General features: G+C 40.5%; 1 protein-coding gene across 1 annotated transcript in view; it reads right to left on the bottom strand.

The window, feature by feature from the left end:
* Positions 1–20,326, bottom strand: part of LOC308053505 (uncharacterized protein) — a 480,417-nt gene that overhangs the window by 440,489 nt on the left and 19,602 nt on the right. The window contains exon 1 of the mRNA XM_080364796.1: positions 1–20,326. This exon is cut by the window's right edge and continues 19,602 nt beyond it. The gene's annotated coding sequence lies outside the window, so the exon portion shown is untranslated.

The raw sequence follows: 20,326 nt of genomic DNA on the forward strand, positions 1-20,326 counted from the left end.
TATTGCAGAAGAACATTGCCACCGCAGTGCAGAACAGAGCAATCAGACGCTGTCACGTCACTACCACTCCACGTAGAATGTCACGTCTCCTGTACATCAGAGATACATTGCATAATGTTACAGATGGCACAACTCATAACAGTCAGGATTACATTTATTAAAATCAGCTGAAACGATTATTACTAGATTCAATGATTTTTCCATGCAAGGTGACCTGAGATTCTTTTTCCTGAGCAGTACCGTGATAAGATTTTCCTGTTGTAAAAAACAGCTACAGGTGGAGGGTAACAAATTACCGTGCACTAATTATTACAGATACCTGCTTTAGAATGACATGCATAAATACTTGGATTTAAAAACAAAATGGATTCTCGGTGTCTCTATTTTATTCACTTTCAACATAATTATTCATGCAATTGCATTTTTGTTTACGTGAGGGCTGGAGCAGTGGCTGCGAGCTTCACAAATCATTCATTATTCATGTAGGAACTGTGTTATATGAGTGTCGGGGTGCCCTTTGCTTTTACACTATCTCCAGTTAAAATGGTTCTGGACAAGGCTTGGAAACCAAAAAAAACCCCAACCCTAGGAACAAATACTTCTTCCCTTAGCCTGGACCTTCACCCTCAAATGGAAAAACCTAAATTTTTCACTAGCAAATCATAACTCAAAGTGAGTTTATGCAATAACTGAATTGTTATACATAAAATAGAGGCATTGATGAAAACAAACCCCTTGGCTTCTCATCTGGTGAAAAGAACTGCATTGGATGGCCAGTCTGAACCCAGGCGCTACCACCCTGCCACTGTGTATATACACATGTGTATGGGAACGTATTCCTCTGGCTGCCTACACTCAATGTAAAATCTCACACATGTGTAATGCCTACGTTTTCAGAACAACCAATTAACCACACTAGAGCAGCTGTTTCTGGGGCATGCCCTGCTACAGCTGCACTTGTGCAGCAGGCCAGCGGCGAAGGCATGGAAGCAGTGAGGGCACAGCGAGCTGTGGCAAACAGCCCGCAAGGCCGGGGCCTTAACAACACTACAGTCACACAGTGCTGGGTGGTTTTCTCTGCAAACACTGAAATGAGTACTCACCTTAATATCCACCTTGTGAGGTGCATGAAGTACTAGTTAGCTCACACAGCCCTCGTGAGGTGCATGAAGTACTAGTTAGCTCCTCACACAGCCCTTGTGAGGAGCATTAGGTACTAGTTAGCGCCTCACACAGCCCCTGTGAGGATCATTAAGAACTCATTAACTCCAGCCCTACTGAGGAGGGGAACACCGCTCAGCGGGCATGGGCTCCACCAGGCCCACCGCCTGCCTCGGGAGTGGAGCTGCCCTCAGGCCTGAGGCGGCGCAGGCTCAGCCCAGCTCCCTGCCTCGGTATTTTATATTTATTTCTTTCTTTCCTCCTTTGCAGTAGCAGTTGTAAATCTACCTTTCTCAAAATTCAATAAAAAATTAATTGGAAAGCACAACACCAAAAAAAAAAAAGTCATTTCAACCCTAACAATAAAAGGCCAATTGACTTCTCAATTTTCTAGTGGGCAGGAGAAGAAATCAGGCATACAGCAGGGAGAAACTCAATTCTCCAAAGCTCTCCCCTTCAGGATTTCCAGACCCGCAGTCTCAAGGGTGCTGTGTCCCCTACTGCTCGCTCAATTCCAGCCGGGTATTATTTTCTCAGCTCTGAGGGAAGCAAGAATTCATTCTGCATTATTGATGACTCGGCGCCCAGCCGCTCTGAGGCCTCTGGTTCAGTGCTTCCCACTGACTGTCACTCACCTGCTCCGGGAGCTCCCATTATGCCGGGGCAGGAGGCTCGCTTTCCTCCCTCCCCAAACATCTCCCTTTCATAAACTATCAGAAGAAAGCAACTGAAACAAAACCTACAAAACGATGAACCTCGCCCCCGTTAAGGCATCGGCCATGGGAACTTGTGCGCTAAAGGCAGCAGAGGAACAGGAGTGGCTGTGAGGGAGGGAGCCTTGGGAAGGCTGGGGTTCGGCTACCACGGGGCAGTCAATCTGTATTTCCACCGATCCCTCCTGCTGGCAAGTTAAACATAACACTGAGCCCCAGATCATGACACAAACAGTTTGAGACAGACTGAGTTTTCTAAATTATTCCAAAAGAATGTATTTGATCCCAGGAACAGCAAACCCTGACTGAATACCTGTCAGGGTAGGGGCAGGAGGAGACATGCTCCTCACAGGGCCAGGTTCATCTCTTCCTCTTTCTCTTCTTTGCCTCACTCTTTTCCCCCTTCTTTCTTTCTTTCCTTCTTACTCTCTTCTCCACCCTAAATAATTACTTCATTTTCTTTTGTAAATCTTGGCGCTGAACAAGTGTAGATGCACACACACCTACAGATACAGAGGCTGTACAGTCATAATTAAGCCCCAGCATGTTTCAAGTAGGAGCACTGGATGCCAGAGGTACATTTAATTAATGAACAAGCACCACAGATCTGGTAATTACCAACTAGAATTTGCATCCGTAGCCCCTGATGATGCAAAATGCATGCACGGTTTTTGCAGAAATCAGTTCTGTCAATCAATTTAGAGTTCAGTTGCAATGCAGTTCAAGTCCATTCCCTAAAATTTCACAGATGGCCCTTGACCTACTAACTTCTCCAGACCGACTTGCATGTGCCTACTTGCTGGATCAGTGCTTAGGTCCAGGGATGTAACTGTTTACAAAGAAGTACGCCACTCTCCTTGGTTCTAAGAAAAACAAAACTAATAGATGTCAACAACTTTGGAGAACACGTTCACAACTAGAAAGCAACTCTAATTGCTTTCTAATCTTGGTCTATTTCTCATCTTGGTCTATCCTAAATTAATTGAGAGAAACGTCAAGTTGATTTCTATGATACAGGTCTAGCACGATGAACAGTTTCTTTTATGGTTTTTTGGGTTTTTTCTATGAAGTCCTAAGAAATTTTGGGAGGAAAACCTTTTACAAAACTGTAGACATGGAGTATTCAGACAAAGTGTTAAATCTAAAGTTTCAAAGCACCTAAGAAAGGAAGATAAAAATTTGTGTTCAGGTTCATACTTTTTCCTTCCTAGAGCTAAAGGGTTGGAATCAGTGGCTCTCCTCCGCTTGTAACAGTGCAAGAAAATAACTTTTAAGAATTCTGTAATTATGCCTTTATATCTGTGAGTATATCAGCTAAAACTGTCTCTCTATTATTTACAATCATGAATGTAGAGTGGGAACAACAGCAGAAGCTCTCCTGGTTGCCCAATTTGTGGATGTTTTATAAAATTTATTTCTAAATATTTGGCAATGATCACTCACTAAAGCCTTGCCTGTTTTTGTGTCCTCACCCTCAATACACTTTTCACATCCTCTGTGCAACACCTGAACAGCTTGTGACCAACCTTTGAACCCCTCTGTCCAAACTTCTTACATTATCAGTTTTAACTGTGTCCTCAAACTGGTATTGGGAGAGGCAGGGGGTTATTTGAACTGTTCACTGAAAGACAGCAATTCAAAGAAACTTCATGGTGAAATTCTATCTTACTCCAACAGTTTCAGTGATTGTGAAAAAACACCTAAAAAAAAAAGTTCAGCAATTTCACACAGTGGAAAACAGCCCAGGGCACAAGAAAACTAAAACCAAACAGTTTGCCGTCAGTGCTGTAGACTGTGTTCAGTAAAAACAAAAGATCAAACAAGTTCTGTAATCATTATATAAAGCACATTTGCTATGGCATGTGAAGAAAACATACTTCCTTCCTAATACTAATTAACATTAGAGAGTTGTGGGCTGAAATGCAGGATAAAAATAGCTGTTTAAACTAATCACTCAGCAAGATGTAAATGTTACATATAAAGTATACCTAACGGGTTGGAATATTTATCCCAGAAGTAAAGAAAGCTTTCACTACTCATGAATTGTAAGTTTCTCTTCCTGCCTCACTGCAACAATGCATGGACCCTTTGCAAGACTCTTCATAGATTGTCTACAGTTTTCCTTATTTGTAAGTACTAAAATGTTTTTTATAGCAGCCACAGTTGTGGGGAGAGAAGGCAAGTGTGAGCAGAAAACTCAATACCAAATTGTTTTATAAAAAGCACAAAGATATTCCAGCGGCCTAAGCCATGCTATGACTACCAGTCAATATGTAGGTTTGAGCATTGCAGACAGTGCAGAAAAAAAGCTCACAACCAACAGCAGCGTGACCAGCTTCACCTGAACAGCACTTGTATATCCCTTCAAAGTGTGTCACCAATGCACACAAACCAGCCAGCTCTGCATAACAGGGGATGGCATTCTCAGATCTACCTTTGCTTTTCTGAAATTACTTCTCTCACGTGTGCTCCAGCCCTCCACAAATAAATCCAGCAATTTTTTTCCTTCTTGTCACCTCTAGCTACTCTGTCCCCTTTCCCCATCCTACGGTTCCCCCCTTACCACCAGCACCGCTGTTAAATGACTCTTCATGCATAAGAGCCAGCAGTGAATGGAAGGCATTCAATGACTGTCACAATATCAACCAGACTCTCCAAAAAATATTCCTAAGCATAAATCATATTAAAATGTTCAGGATGCTAAATGCTACTGAAATAATGTTTCAGTAGTTTCCTAGTAACAACATTTCAGAAGTTTCCTACTAATTTCCCCTAGCAAGAATTCAAGGTAGGATAACAACTGCAGAAAAGGTGTTGAAATGTGCAGTGCTTAAACATTGCACATTTAAAAAACTAACAGTTCCCTGTCATATTTCCATCCTCCAAGATTTTTAACCATTTGCCGAGATCTGTGTCTAATACAGATATCAATGAAATATATGACAGTATTATACAGGACTCAGCTGAAATTCATAAGCAGAGCACATCCATGATCACTGCCCCTCTCATCACACATTTGGCTGCTTTGGGCTGGATGCAGAAGCATCTATTTACCCAGCAGAAAACTCATTGCAACAAGATACACTTCACACTGGTTACACCCAGCCTATATGAACAAAGCTTTAAGGAAAGCAAGACTGTCCATCGGGTGCTAGGCTAATGAAAAAGAAAATGGTAGATTTTTTCCTTCATCAGCCAGGGGAAATAAAACACCCCTCTGTGCAACTACTATAATCCCAGGCCAAAATCAGATTCTAAACTCAAGCTACCTGGCACCAGTCTTCTGCTGTAAGTCACAGGAGTACAATTTCAGTCTGTAGAGATTAAATAAAACAGTCCTTAGGAGACAGACACTACAGCACATGACAGCACGTTCTCATGTCCTCTTCAGGACTCTATCAGCAGATGCTTTAGACCAAGGGAGCAGATGAGCAGGAGCTCTGATGGCAAATCTTCAGGAGCAGAGACTTGATAGAAAGGAAAACTGTTCAAGAGTACTGTTTTAAGATTATTCTAAACTGACAAGATAATTCAAACAAACTGGCCATGTAAACTGAGTCACAAGGCTCCTAGGCCAGCCAAAACAATGCCCCAAACCCCAAAACCAAAATCATTGAAATTTAAAAAGTAATTAGTCATAATGAGTTCAAAACCTTCCCTATGACAGAGTCATTCCACTGAAAATGGAATTGTTCAGGGCAACACAAACACCACCTCTGCTCCATCTTAAAACGTGATTCATACCACTAAGTGCTTTGTTTCCCTCTTGTAGCATGTAATGTTTGGAGTTCTTAAAAGGGTCATATTGAATTAACGGGTTCACCTTGAAAGCACCGGTGGAACAAAATCTGTGTGCCAAACAGCACTCCAGAGGGGACCAGCTTGCAATTCTCCCCTGTTCAGTAAGAAGAAGAAGTGTCGTGACAACCTTTAAATGCTCAGGGCCGAAACACAGATCTCTTCCCAGGTCCCCTTCAGCTTGAAGCAGAGCATCCAAAAGTGCAGCCTGCATTATGAGCACCAGGCAGGAGAGCCCGCAGGGAAGCACTGGGGGAGCTGTATATCTAACCACAGACATACTGCAAGGATCAGCTATCAGAGACTAGTTATATGGCTGTCACAGCTCATAGGATTTCTTTGTCTTTATCCACTGTAAGCATTTAAAGGACAGCCCTGTGTTCCCGTGTCTAAAAGTATTCGGTAAAGCTCATATATTCACCTTCTAAGGGGGAAGGAGTGGGAAACAAACTCAAAAACCTGACTTGAAAATAGCGTAAAATAGGCTTTTTTTTCAGAAGAGTCGAGAACAGTTTGTGGAGAGGGTGGCAGTGGTGCTAACATCTTAGAAGGATTTAGTTTACACATGTGACCTATTTGGTGCATTGTCTTGGTCATGTAGTGCACGGGGAGCTGGAAGCATAACAACAGATAAAAGATACGGCTTACCCTGCTAAAACACGTTAGCCCTCTCAGCCTCTCTTGTATAGCTATGAATAGCTCATTTGAATTGCAGAGGGAAGATTTTTCCAGCAGAAGGAATCTGATCCAGAAAGTTCCTCCAAGGAGGAATTTTTTCCAAATTATAATGCAGAGTATCACTTATGAAAATCGCTCCTCAATAAACATTTTGCAGACCAAAACATTCAGCTCTTTTCTAGGGACTGAGATTAATCTAGCGAGCCTCAGCACTGATTTCTGAGACTGAAGCCAGGCAGGCCCTCTGCAGCTTCACACCTCACAGCAGGGAACACCCAAGATTTCTGAGCATTTTCTGTATTTTAGAATAAAGAATAAATTAGAAGCAGCATTTCAGTATGGAAGCAGCCTGACTCAAAGGGAGCCTGGCCATCTACTCTGTGATGCAAACAAATATGTGGGATGGGTACTTCGAGGCTTCCTCTGTGTGTGTGCTTGTGTAAAACACATCGGTGCTTTAATGAGCATCTTCCTTCCCCAAGGTTCATCACGTTGACAATAAGTCTCTCACAGAGACTTTGAAAGTCTTGTCATGGTCCATGATTAAAAGAATGAGTGGTGCAGTAAAATTTTCATCAAAAGAGTCTGCTTCTAATGTCATCTTCCCATGTGCTCCAGCACTGCACATCCCATGGTCTCGGATCAGTCGAGACAACGCTGCAGCACCTCCCTGCAGCAGGTACCAGGCTGCCCTGCAGCAATGGCCCTGTACTCCCCAGGGAGCTTTTCCAGAGCCATCCGCTCAGACCACAGCAAAGCACCTACACATGAGTTCTCACCTGGGAAACCATGAGGGGAGGTCTCCGCTTCTGCCCTTATTTTGTAACAAAAACACAAGGGTGGTGGCGTTATTCACTTTACCACAGTAGCCAAGTCATCTGCAGTGCAAGCAGCAGTACCAGCGCGCAGAGCACAGCCCTTGCCAATGGGAGTTTACAGTCCAAGGGAAAACACCAAGGGACAGCAGCATGGCCCAGGAAAACCAGGGCACAGAAGCAAATGCAGGTGAAGCTGGCCAGCCTGCCAGGCACTGCTCACAGAGCACCCACAGCCTGACCGCTCACACGGTGGCTGGAGAGAGCAAGCAATTTTCAATGTAGTAAGATGGGAAGGTTTAAGAGAAGGGAAGGCAGATTTGTAGGCTTTTGATGGAAATCCTCCTTAGTCCAGCTAGCCTTCACTCCACAACTATTTCTCCATTTCTGTCCTTCCACCTTATTTTGCCCTTAATCTCACTGTGCATTCTTCCTCCCAGCTCAAAGAGCAAACCCACAAGGGAGCCAGATGTGCTGAACGTATGGATATAAAGAGGCAATCTGCATAACAACAAGAACCATGTGAAATAATCTCATTTTTCCCATCTTGCTTCTATTTTTTTCCAGTGGAAAAAAAGAAAATATAGATCTAGTTCATGGTTTGTTCTTTTCAAAGCAGTTTCATTTTCTTGAATTCCTTCCTCCACCTTTCAGGGTTTGGATATAATATATGGCTATATAAATGCTTCCCATCCACCTACATGTATGCATTAGTGTTTTGCAGCTATATTGCAAAGTTCCTTTCTCTCCAAATGATACCATCAGAAGTGAAAGATAAGTGTCCACCATGGTCAACCAAATAACCTGTTGTGCAAATTGTAATTATACTACATAAATAGAGTCCCATTAGTCCCCCCTGTGAGGCCAGTGTAAGCCCAAAGAACTCAGTAGCAGCAGCAATTCACTTCTAGAAGTTTTGAGGACAGAATCATAAAAGGAGGAATAATAATAATAATAATAATAAAAGAATTATGGGTCTTTTAACTGTAAAAAAAATAAAATATTCTCTTTTGATCTATGGTGGTAGAAGCCCACAAAAGACCCTGAATACAGAGATAAGGCTCTCGGTCAGGATTTTTGGATATACAGATATGAATACTATCTTAATCTAGACCACACATTCCTCTTAAAAAATGGTATTTTCTCCCATTATATAATGAATGTGGTTCACCAGCTTCCTACACTCAAAGATCCAAAACTGAGAACAACGGGAATCTCCACAGAGAAGAGTTTCACCCAAGGGGTGCTATTTTCCCAGCCGTATTGACAGTGAAGAGAGGAAAGTGCTCAAGAAGCAGAACAAATATTAGAGCTTAAGCTCAGGTGCTCTGAGTGGTCTCTGGAAGACCTTCTCTCTTTGCTGATTAAGGAGACTGGACTTTGCAAACACCTTCCAACCATCACTGTGGACTGTTAAGCGCTAAGCACCTATAAAAATCTGGCCTCAGCTGTGGGTGTTGAAGACCTACAAATGTAGCCGAATAAAATCTGGTCTGCTGGATCTGACCCAAAGCCAATTGAATAAAGTTTTGGACCCGGCTTTAAGATTTTTTGCTATAAGACGTAAGAAATTGGACCTTCCCCTTGTGCTATGCACCGCGCAAACGCACCCTGAGAGACAGCCAGCACTGCAAGAAGCCAGCAGGGTGAGGAAGGATGGAGAGGGGAGAGGGAACTGCAGTCATGGCATATTGGTTGCAGGGCCATGGAGAGGGGACAGTATTTATTTAAAAAGCAGTTAAACATTAGAATTTAGTGCCTCTGATCATTTTGCTGTTACCAATGTGCTGCTTCTACCTCCAGTCTACTTTATTCTGTTCATTGTTCAGAACAGACCACCACTGAGGTTGTCATTTTAAAATATTTTCCACTGTGATTAAACAGCTGCTACAGTCAAGTAGTTCTATCAAAGTTTGTAAATCACAGTATTTTAAAAAGATGCAAGAAGCAAATAATCTGGTATATAATAGTTATTTGATTTTTTACATATGTGTAGAGAAAATAAGCACATTAGATCTCTAGCCTTTAATTAAAAAATAGTTGGGGGGAGGGAGTAATATCTTAATAAGTAACATCTGACCAAAAAGTATTTAGTAAATCATACCCTAAGTGTGGCCAAAACCTGTAAGATTTACTGCAAGTAAATCATTATTGCTATCTGAGTCTGAATAGCTTCCATCTGATTTCTCTATGAAAATACACTCCATGGAAGCACAGCCTTAAACTTCAAAGGACATGCAGGATGCTGCTAATTTCTGTATCTGACAGTGTGATGCAATGTTTGGATTTGCATCTCTGCACTTCAAAGTGTGCCACTCTTTAGATAAGGTCTCTGTTTATTTTGACATGGATTCGCAGAGGTGAACAAGGAAGCAGCACCCAAACCAGACAGTAAACCCCCCCTAAAATCAGAAACAACCCCCCCACACCCCCTGAAAACCTGCTCTGTTTGCTTCTCTCTGAATTCAGTAATGCCCTGGAGAACAAGGATTACAGAAGAAGAGTACAAGTCATGGTTGCGGTACATCAAGTAATCTCAAGTGTCCAAAACACAGTGTCAACATATGGTACTCAAATGCAGATTTAGAACATCTTTGAAGTAATATTGAATCTGACTAATGGGTAAAATGTAGACCTAGCTGCCTTTTTTTTTTGTTGTGGTCTTTTTTTTTTTTCTTTCATACTGAGGTTGTCAAAATTTCAAGTACAGCAGCTAGACATTAGTGCATCTTTATTCTGTGAATGACACAGAATTTTATCTAAAAATTACCACCAAGATGAATTCTGATGGTCCACTTTTTGCCAACCTAGCAATGCCAGGATTCTACAGTATAATGATATAAAAGCTTTTGCCCTAATGACTATATAACGACACTTAAAAATTCATGTTGTATATGTGTGCAATGTCTATCACGTTACAGACCTAAAGAAAACTCTAAATGCTGGGATATGACCAGAACTGCAATACAAATCTTATTCATTCTATCAAAATACATAGAAGTCTTCTGCAACTATAGCTCCTAGAACTGTTCTCACTTCCCCTGTATAAAACATCAAAGTATTTTTCAATACCAACAGCTGCTGACCAGGAGCATACATACAACTGTTGTAATTATTTATTTATAATTAATTAAGCACTGATCATGTTCAGCAAAAACATTTGAGAGAAAAAAAATAGTATATTAAAAATCTGACAGAATAGCGGTTTTGAGGGGCAAAAGTGTAAACATCTTCAAGATGAAAATCCAGGAGGAAATGACTGGCATTTTGAAGCATTGCATCATGCAGGTTCAAGTAGCTGCACCTAAAGTTACATTATATAAGAAACCACTGGTACTAAGGTTTCTACCTGAGGAGTAATTACCAAGTATCCCATACCCCAGGTATATACTGTCCTTATAATTAAGTTTGCATAATATGCCACTACGTTAAAAGGATTGCCTTTGTATTTAATCATCTGATCTTTTAATATTTTTTAAATTATTTTTTAAGGAGAAAAGAGAAAAGAAAAAAATATTAAAACTAACAGGACACAGAAGATTTGTGTAATCAATATCATATACAGATTTTTATTTCCCAATTCAGCTGGAGACCAATGTAGTATTTTGAAGTTTGATTAAGGCAGTTCAGTCTCACAAAAGTTCCTGTTTCAACATGAAAAATTAGTTGTATGGCACTGTTCTATTAATTATTATTTTAAAAAGGAATACCAAGTTTCATTTGCTCAATTAAAAGACAAAAAATCAAATACCATTCAAAGAAAGAATTCAAAATTAGTATGCTGCTTCTCACTCATTATGATTAGTTATCATTTGCTCAGTGCAATATTTACACCTATTGCCAAATCCCTCAGTCCCTTCCTTAGGCAAAAAAGGTCAGTGGGAGTTTTGACTAAGTCCTTCAGGATTTGGGCCATATTGAATTAGAAACCTATATAATTCCAAACATTTTCTCTATTATATAGAATTCTTGCATACTTAAGCAATTTTGTATTTAGAATGAATCTCAGAGCTTAAATGCAACTCGCATCTGGATCGTAGATTGTGCTTTATATTATACAATCTGCAGTTACTGGAAATGTTTGTATCCTTTACTGAGAAAGAATGATTCATTTCATAGAAATTTTCATCTGCTATTAATCTTCCAGGATATAGTTAGTGTTCTGATATTTTCAGATATTGTTTTATGGAGGGATTTAAAGTAGCTCTCCCTTGGCAGCCTGCAAGATTACTCAGTGATTATAAGCAACTCAATACTGTATGACAGCATTTCCATGCAAGGGACTTACAATCATGTTTCATTAATTCGGCTTGAATGAAGCCTCATTTCAGGCCTTGAGGAGCTTAAGATTTATGTGAAATTAATAACATAACAGATGTCTTCACAATTTGGTTCCTCTGAAAAAAACTGATTACTTTGAAAACTTCAATGCTTTAAAATGCAGACTGAGGGAGTTTTTACTCTAGGGTAAAGAGTTATTCGTTTATATCAACCGAATCTCGGAACTAAGTGGAATTTAAATGTCAGATTTATATTAAATAGTCATATTCACCATTATTACATGTAATAAACAAAAGCCTATTACTTTCATTAATAAGCGGTGTTGGACATTTAAACTAAAGCTTAGAGAGATAGAGTCAGCACCTTTGCTAAGCAGTAGGAATAAGTGAGACACAAGGGAGGTAAAAGAAGAATATCCAGGAAGCCCTAGGTTTTTATCTTTGTTTCTGATAATTTAATCATCTTTTTCTCATAGGAAAACAAAATGCATCTGTGCTCACACAAAACTCCCCACTTTATAAGAGTTGAAGCTGTCTCTAGTGGATGCACATGCCTAAGGCCAAATGCCTTCTTTCTTTCACAGGACACTTTAAACACCAGCTTCTCTTCTTTTTCTTTTTTTTTTCCCCCCATTTTTTCAAAAATTCAATTCTTTTATCTAGGCTTCAGCCACACTAGGTGCCTTGCAAGCTGAATTTTAATGCATGCATGAGCAAGGGGTTTATCTTTAAGGAAACTGTCTATGTGATTACTTCTCCAAGTCCAAAAAAAATAATTGAAATAAAAATTATCTCTTGGCTTTGCTTTTTGATCCGATATGCTGAAGGGCACAGGGAACAATGCATTTTTGATTCACACACTCAAGTACAGCTGATAGGATAGTCACTGCGATGGTTCGATATGCAAATGTGTTACATTAAGGGTTGAAAAAATGACACAGTGCAGGATATTACAGCTAAGACACTATCAGCAAAATCATAACAATTAGCTGTTTGATTGCCGCAGACACGGTTCATGCGCCAGCCTCACATTTATAATGAGGTATCCCCCGATCCCTTTCTTGTCTTGCCCCACCCTCAGCACCATGTCCACATTGATACGATGCTTCGCCAAGAGGTAAGGGCTCTGAGATAAAGACAAAATATCAAAAGCATTAGTATAAATTACAATTGTACATTATTAGCTATTTAATTACGCGAGATATCAGAGTGGAGCTTGCTGATTTCATGCTTATATTAAAAGTTACCATGGCAGTATTCCTCCCCTGCGAGACGGCATCAGGAATTATTGTTAGCACATGCTAAAACAGACAAAGCAATGTATCCCCGCCACATTCTCTCCCTGTCTCTCTCTAAGTTTAATACCAAGGAATTCCTTAGGCATCTAAAAAAAAGCACATGTCTGGCATGGGGCTGTGAACCAGGAGATCTGAATTTGGAGATAAAGTCGGCATCACTAGGCCTAAGGCGGGTGGCTGCTGTGCTGACTGCAGAGGTGACTTGTTCCGCTCTCCATGAGGGACACCCGGTTTCCCGTGCACCAGAACCCCCCTCCTCGCCCACACCCCCCCGAGGGATGGCATTAGCTCTGCCTCCAAAACCAGCTGCTTATCAGTTCCTCTGGAGGGAGGAAGCAGCAGTGGGTGGCAGAAGGTTGCAAGGAATTGGGGGGATAGAGGGAGGGAGGGAGAGAAGGGGGAAGGAAAAAAAAAAAAGGAAGAGGACTAAGAAAAAGGAGACATTAACAAGGATGAAGGGGAAGGGGGGAACTGTGCTCTACCCAAACACGCAGGCAGACAAAGGCCTGATCAAGCAGCACACTTAGTCACATGCCACTGGTTTCTCCATAGGTACAAACATGCAAGATAACGCCTAAACATACACGTCAGTGCACCAGAGAGAGAGGAAATGAAGATCGAGAGGTGTCTTGCTTCTTTTTAAAGGAGGGAAACCGGTATTTTACACTAAACATCTAAAAACCTCCTCTGTGATGAAATGTAAAAAATGCTGGAGTTACACATCAATTTTTACCAACACATTCCCCAGCTGGCACCACCCCCAGTGCCTGTGCGCCACAGCTATAGAAAGCCATCTACAAAAGGGCTGGGATCCCCCTAATCGGGCAGCAGGGAACAATGTCAGCACGACTGGATCGGAAAGGTTTGAATTTAATGTAAGACTTTTACTTCTCTTTAGTCTTCTGCATGAGGTCTCTGTGGATGGTTTGGTTAACAAGGGCAGGTGCTGACAGATGCTGTCATGCACCATGGCAGAAACCTTTCTGCTCAGAGAAGATAGATTTAAAGCCAAATGAGCAATATGAATCAAATCAATTAATGAATCACAGATAGCTGAGATGGCAAAGGCTGTCTTCAGCCCTGTGCCAGTAAAGCATTCTCACCCGTGACATACTGGGCCTGTTCTGGCAGAAGTTAGCTGAAGCACACCAAAAACCTCATCTGGAGAGGAATCACCCACCAGTGAACTGCAGACAAACGGACCTGAAAGTCCAGGTCTCATTTTACCTTTTCTGTTTTTTGAAGATTCATAGAGCATTAGGTTGGAAAGGGAAAGTAACATAAAAATTATCATTCACTATGTTTTACATAGGAGTGAGGTCATATCAGTGATGAGGAAGGATTGAAGGGCTTCAAACTGTTGCTGGGATCAGTTTGGCCCCAAAGAGATTTGGATGATTTTCACTTCAAGTTTTTCTGTGTGGCTGTAAACGGTGAAAGTACAAAACATTTCAATGCCATCATGAAAAAGGATGGGAAACCTGAAAAGGGGTGAGAAACCCTGAATGCAACACTTTCCCATTTTTTTTATCCCACTCTAATGTATTAAAAGAAAGCATAAAAAAAAAACCCAAACCCACACACTTTAATGCACTTTGCATTCAAATGGCCTAATTTTAAGATATTTTTTAGACATTTCCCCATCTCTAAGCACACCTATCGACAGCCCCAATGACTGAGTGCTGTTCCTGTACTGCATTCTCCTTTCCTTCATCTACAAATTTCAAGGCAGCTTTGTCTGGTGGTGCTGGCACCAAACAGATTCCTCATAATTTCTCTCATTTACTGACCTCCAAATTAAAACATCATTTACCACAATACAACAAAAAACACAGTGCTTTAGTGAAGCTGGCTTTCAAGGAAAAGTAGAGTAGCAGAATACTTGGGAATTAGTGTAATTCAGGAGGAAGTCAAAGTTTTCTGGAAGTGGAAAAAGCATTTAATGTGGGGATTGTAAAAATAAACTGTAAACCCCTTTGCTGTCTACTTCCTGCAATACTCTCTCCGTGCTAATGTGAGAGTGACCTGGGGACTCTTATTCTTACACCAGGAAAACTTAGACATCACCAGTTTTCCCACTCCATTTGATGCTAGGCCAGCAAAAGTTAAAATTTTGAAAACTTTGAACGGACAGATAATCTCAGACTCCACATACAACTGCAACACTTCTTTTATGCCGTAAGGATTATGTCTAAAAGTTGATGTAGTTTCTTCTCCTAATCTTTTCTCCTAAACTAAAATTTCAGAATTAAAATCTTGTTAGTGCAAAAGAAATGGAATACTGAGGACCTTTTTTTCTCCAAACCCTCATTAGTACTAATACCTTCCCCAAAAAGTTTGGGGTTTGCTGAATCAGCATTTTTAACCAACTGGAACATTCCCCTTCCATTACACTCATCTGCTCTCACGTGTTTGGAGATGGCTATTAAGATATGGAGGATGACTGCTTATACTGACATTCTCATGAGAATAACCTTTCAAGTCTGGAACCTTCTGGTTTTGGCTTGGCCTACTATGCAGAAACACTCACGAGGGAAGAATCCAAAAATAGTAATAATAAAAGTGGCTATCAATGTTCAGCCTGACTTTGTACCATGCCTGTGGTTCTCACCCCAGCTGTTTCACGTGACAGCGGTGGCCAGGGCAATTGGCCTGACACCAGTGCATCTCGCCCTAGCACTTTCCCCCTTCCAACCACAGGGGCTCCATTGGATGCTGTACTAAGTTACACATTTGAGCTGCCTTAATTTAGTCCTGGAGCGGTATTCACACTTTCTCATGTTGCTCATGAGCGGGTTTACAACTTGGTGTTACTCAAAGTCTTCAAAACTCCGGAGTTAGTAAGCATCATTAAACTACATTTGTCAGCCCTTTGACACACGGTCCTGTTCCTGGGGCCAAAATGGGACCAAAAATCTCCTCTCTCTTGGCTAGCTGGAGTCCCCAGTTCTTAATACTAGATGCCAACTTGTCTATTTAAAAAGAAAAATATTCATAGCTATATCAGTGGTGCAGTTAAATGGATAAGAATTCATTCAGATCAATATTATCAGGGGAACAACATCCTTTCAGCTCCAACAACTTTTATTAAAAAATAGAAAATCCAGCAAACAACCACCCAACCCACTGTAAATGGAGCCAAGTGATTTCTTCATATAATGCTTGTTACATTCACTTTAAGGGGAAAACTAAATGAAGACTACAATAGGAAAAACAAAAACAGGCAGCTCTAACTGTACAATAAATACAGAACGTGCCCTATTTAATCTGCTTACAGTAAAATCCACTGAGCAAAATTATAATTTGATATGGCTCAGCTTAGCCAATAGAAACTCATAAAATTTCTTAACATCATAATACATTGTACAAAAGAATCACTAAGTACCATAAAACATATGGGAATATGGGTCTGTATTCATCCATTACTCTTTGCCAGTGTAGCATATTAAAATGGTTTCTATTTAAGTGCAGAGATCCCTGAAGTATACTACAGTCTTAATTAAAATGTCAATAAAATGCAAAAGTGCATTGGGGACCTTATCTGATTTTTCTTTTTTTTTTTTTTTTTGTTAACTCTTTCAGAGGGTTATTTCTTAATAGCTTCGTTACACTACTGAGGTTTGGAGCAATTAAAAATAAACATAAGTAAGCCATTTTTAATAATTAGCTGCAATCTGAGCATGATCTGTATACTTTTTCTCTAGCACAATTCCCTGCAGGAGTCGCTGGCAGGTTAAGTAAAGACTGGAAAAGTAGGTCCTTATCTGGGGCCAGAAAAAAATGCTTTGGGTATTCTCATTCCAATTATTCGATTTTCCTTCAGTAATTTTGAAAAAAGGAGCAAGATCTTTTGTGACTCTTTTTCTGTGATCAGAGACCTTAGGCAGGTAAGAAGCTGTCTGGTTTTCAGTGACACTTAAGTGGACAGTTTTACTAGGCATGGGAGACACTGACTTGGCAGGAATGTTGGCTTTCTTGAGTTCTTCCCCTGCCTTTTCATGGGAACCCACCATAAATGAAAATAAAAACTATACCTGGCCAAGAAATTATTATCTATTTGCTTTTTCTTCTCTTTCAATGAATTTAAAATTGCCTTAGAAAAATACCTTTTTAAAAACCAAGATACCTCACAATGTCTTTCCAAAACGCGAAACAAAATTCAGTTGTAAGAAGAAAAGAAGATCCTGCCCTTGCTTTTTGTAATATTGGAAGGATGACAATGGAACAAGTGAATCAGCTTTTCTCTTTTTCTCCCTTTCCATTCTCCCAATCTCTTGTACCAGAAGAAATATTTTCAAAGATAAATTCATTTTCCCCACTTCCCTAAAATGCTACAATATTTCTCTAAAATCTGCCTTCCTTTGAGAAATGAAAGGTATCTTTGGAGTAGAATTTTCCCATTGCTAGCAAGATCGAAATCTTGCTGAACATTGTGATACTGGGAGTAACCGTGGTGTGCCGGCAGCAGTGCCCAAGGCACTGGTGCGGGCCCAGTGTGGACAACGCTCCAGTCAGAGGCAGTGTATAACCCAGTCTAAAAAGAAACCTGAAGGATCAGAGCTTCTGTTCTGCCATCTAGTATTACTTATAGGATGCATATCAACCTGGCCACAGCTGCCAGCTCATTAGATGGGATTGGCAATTGCATTCCTTGTACCAGGATAACATGGAAAATAAAACATAGCCCTGGTTTTGAAATCGGTGCTTAGGGGCTAGATATCTAATGTGCTTATCTTTTTAATAGGCTGGAGAAGCAGAAAAAGGAAAAACCCCAAAGTAAGAAAGACAAGAAAAGTTTACCAGATCAACATGCCTTCAGATTGCATCGTGATCTGTTTCTCTTTCTACTTCATCCCCCACTACATCCACTTTATGTTAAGTGACAAGCAGTTGGCAGGTTTTGCAGCTATATTGACAATAGCAGACATATGATACAGCTGTGAAGATTTGTCTTACCAGGGTTTCAGCTGGTTTCTACTAGCTGACAGCCAACAGCCAGATTTTGGGGGTTATGACCTCTAGTTATTTGAAAGAAACTAGGGGGAGGAGGCAGGCAACACATTTTATGCACTAGTCTGCTGTTCCTAGAATATTGTTAGGACTTACATAAAACTGACTCCATTTAACGACTCTTTTAAAAAAAAGAAGTGATTGGAAAGGATGTATCTTGTGAACAGAATTGGGAAATTTAAACAGTTCTGGGGCCCTATCTTGTATGGTGCTAAGGAAGCGCTTCCTGCTGAGCGCTGGATATTTTTACCTCCTAGTGGGTTATATGGAAGGTGAAGGTAATTAAGCTCAGTATATTGTATTCCATTTGGTGGGGAGAGCCTACGTTATGTTTCTCAGTTCCTCCAACGCTTTGATTTTTTTTAAAGTTTTGGGGTTTTTTATTATTTAAACTGCAATAATAAAGGATTTGGACTTCTAACAGCAGAGATACTCAACTCCCCTGTCACCCTCATATACACTGGGTGGACTTCTTACAAACAGACTGTTTTCTGTAATCCTAAATATCTCATTTAACATTACTATAGGCGTCACCTCCACGTGATGTCACTGTAACAGTTTGGGAGGGAAAGGAAGAACTGCAGTTCTAGGATGGCCCAGTGGCATCAGTCAAACTCTGACCTTAATTTGAGCTTAAAGAAATGATAAATCAAATGATGATGGCCAAACAGACACAGAAGCTCCCACAAAGCACGTAGATATTACATCACAACTTGACTAAGTTACTCCTGTCATGTGTATAAGTAATGGAAACCTTGAAAAATACATTAACTGTCTAACAGCTAATTTAACCTTAAAATATTTAATTAAAAGATGGGATTAGGCTCAGCAGAGCTCACTAACCTACTCGGCTCTCCTAGTGGCTACTCTAAATATAAGGACAGAGGAAATCCTCCTTTAGCTTCTGTTCCCCAATGAATTATGTGCTCAGGTAAACGGAAACTGTGTCTTTATTATGTCTTTACACATGGGGTTTTCATTATTTTCTGCTTATCCGTTCCCATGTAGCATCATCCACATACTGTCCAGCTGAGCAGGGGGGAAACTTGGCAGGAAGGCAAAGGAAACGCATCTCACCTGAAGGCACCGTGCAGATCGCAGGTGTTCCTTCGTAGTGTGGAAGCGACGGTCACCTGGGCAATGAACACTGAATGCTGGGTGGCGTAGTTGGATTGGGCATGAGAAAATGCAAGAAAAATCTAGATATCTGAATGAAGTGACTGATGTCGGGAAATCCCTCATGGGTACCAGCTTCTGGAGATGGGAATTTGAAGGCCTCCTTGGTGGCCACTTTGGAGAGGGGAGTTGGCAGCTTGTAGAGCTGGCCACAGTCTTGTGTGATTTGAATAACACCACAGCTATATATTCCATAGAAAGAATTTCCCTGGGACCTCTTTTTAGAAGATGAGGGGGGAACTAAAACCTGAGAAATGCAAAAAGGAGGAATCGCCTTGTTTTGCTCTAAACCAGCCCAGCTCCTTGTTCCTTGCTAATGCCAAGAATTTTATTATTACTAGACGACATACCACAACAATTACAAATTTCCAATTGAATTAGACTTAAGGAGACTGGTCTATAGTAACATATTTATATGATTAGTTTCTAATGTTGTAGTTAATTATAAAAATAACTTGCCTGCAGCTAACACATACACATCTATATTTAAATAAGTCTTTTTTGGCTTATTACAAAGTAGGTTAGCAAAGACAAAATTGCTGTTATTTAATGTTTATTAATAAACCATTAAACTAAAAACAGTGTGCAAATCTGTTCTTACATCTTTAAATACACCACAGTCAAAAACATTACAGCTGGTATGTACAAAACATTATTCAGGAATGGTTTGTGTGCAGTGAGCTTATATCTTATTCACATCAGAATTTATGTTCACCTGTAGACAAGTGAATTTGAGACCCGTGTTGAAGTCTCTTAATCACAAATGCCTTCTTGTCAATGACAAAATAAATGGGGATAGTTCAGATATATAAGAACCTGCCATTAACATCACACTGTTTGATGCTAATCCTGCCTTGCAAGAACTCCTTAACAAATACCCTACAGTATTTCTTTGCTGTATGAAACACTGTCAGCCTTCAGATCTCTCCAAAGTTACCATACTGCTGGGGAGACTGCAGGAAATATTGAAGGAAAATAATGTAATTTAGCCCTCATTTCCCCTGTCCCCCATGCACTGACTCAAAGTGCCAACTCTTGAATTTTAACATCATTGACTCCTCCCCCTTCTTGCACCCTTTAATAAAAAAGAGGGAGAGGCATATCTTTTCTTTGCCCATCACTAATGTTCCATCCTCTCCATGCAGCATAACCAGTGTTTCTTTCCAGCAGGACACACATATTTCAGGACAGTTCCTACCCTCAAGGAGAGACCTTCCCCACTTAACACCAGTGCTGTGGTAAGAGGAGCTTCCTGACCTATTCTTCTTACATCGGGGTATTTCTTGACTCCTGGAAAACAGAAATAACATCTGGGATGCTAGAAAACTAGTCTGTTCTCCTACATCGTTCCTTCCCAAGCGTAGCACCAATTTCTTTCATTGTATCTCAACAGCAAT

Source organism: Falco punctatus (genome assembly GCF_963210335.1).
Source record: "Falco punctatus genome assembly, chromosome: 14".
In the NCBI taxonomy this organism is placed as follows: Eukaryota; Metazoa; Chordata; class Aves; order Falconiformes; family Falconidae; genus Falco; species Falco punctatus.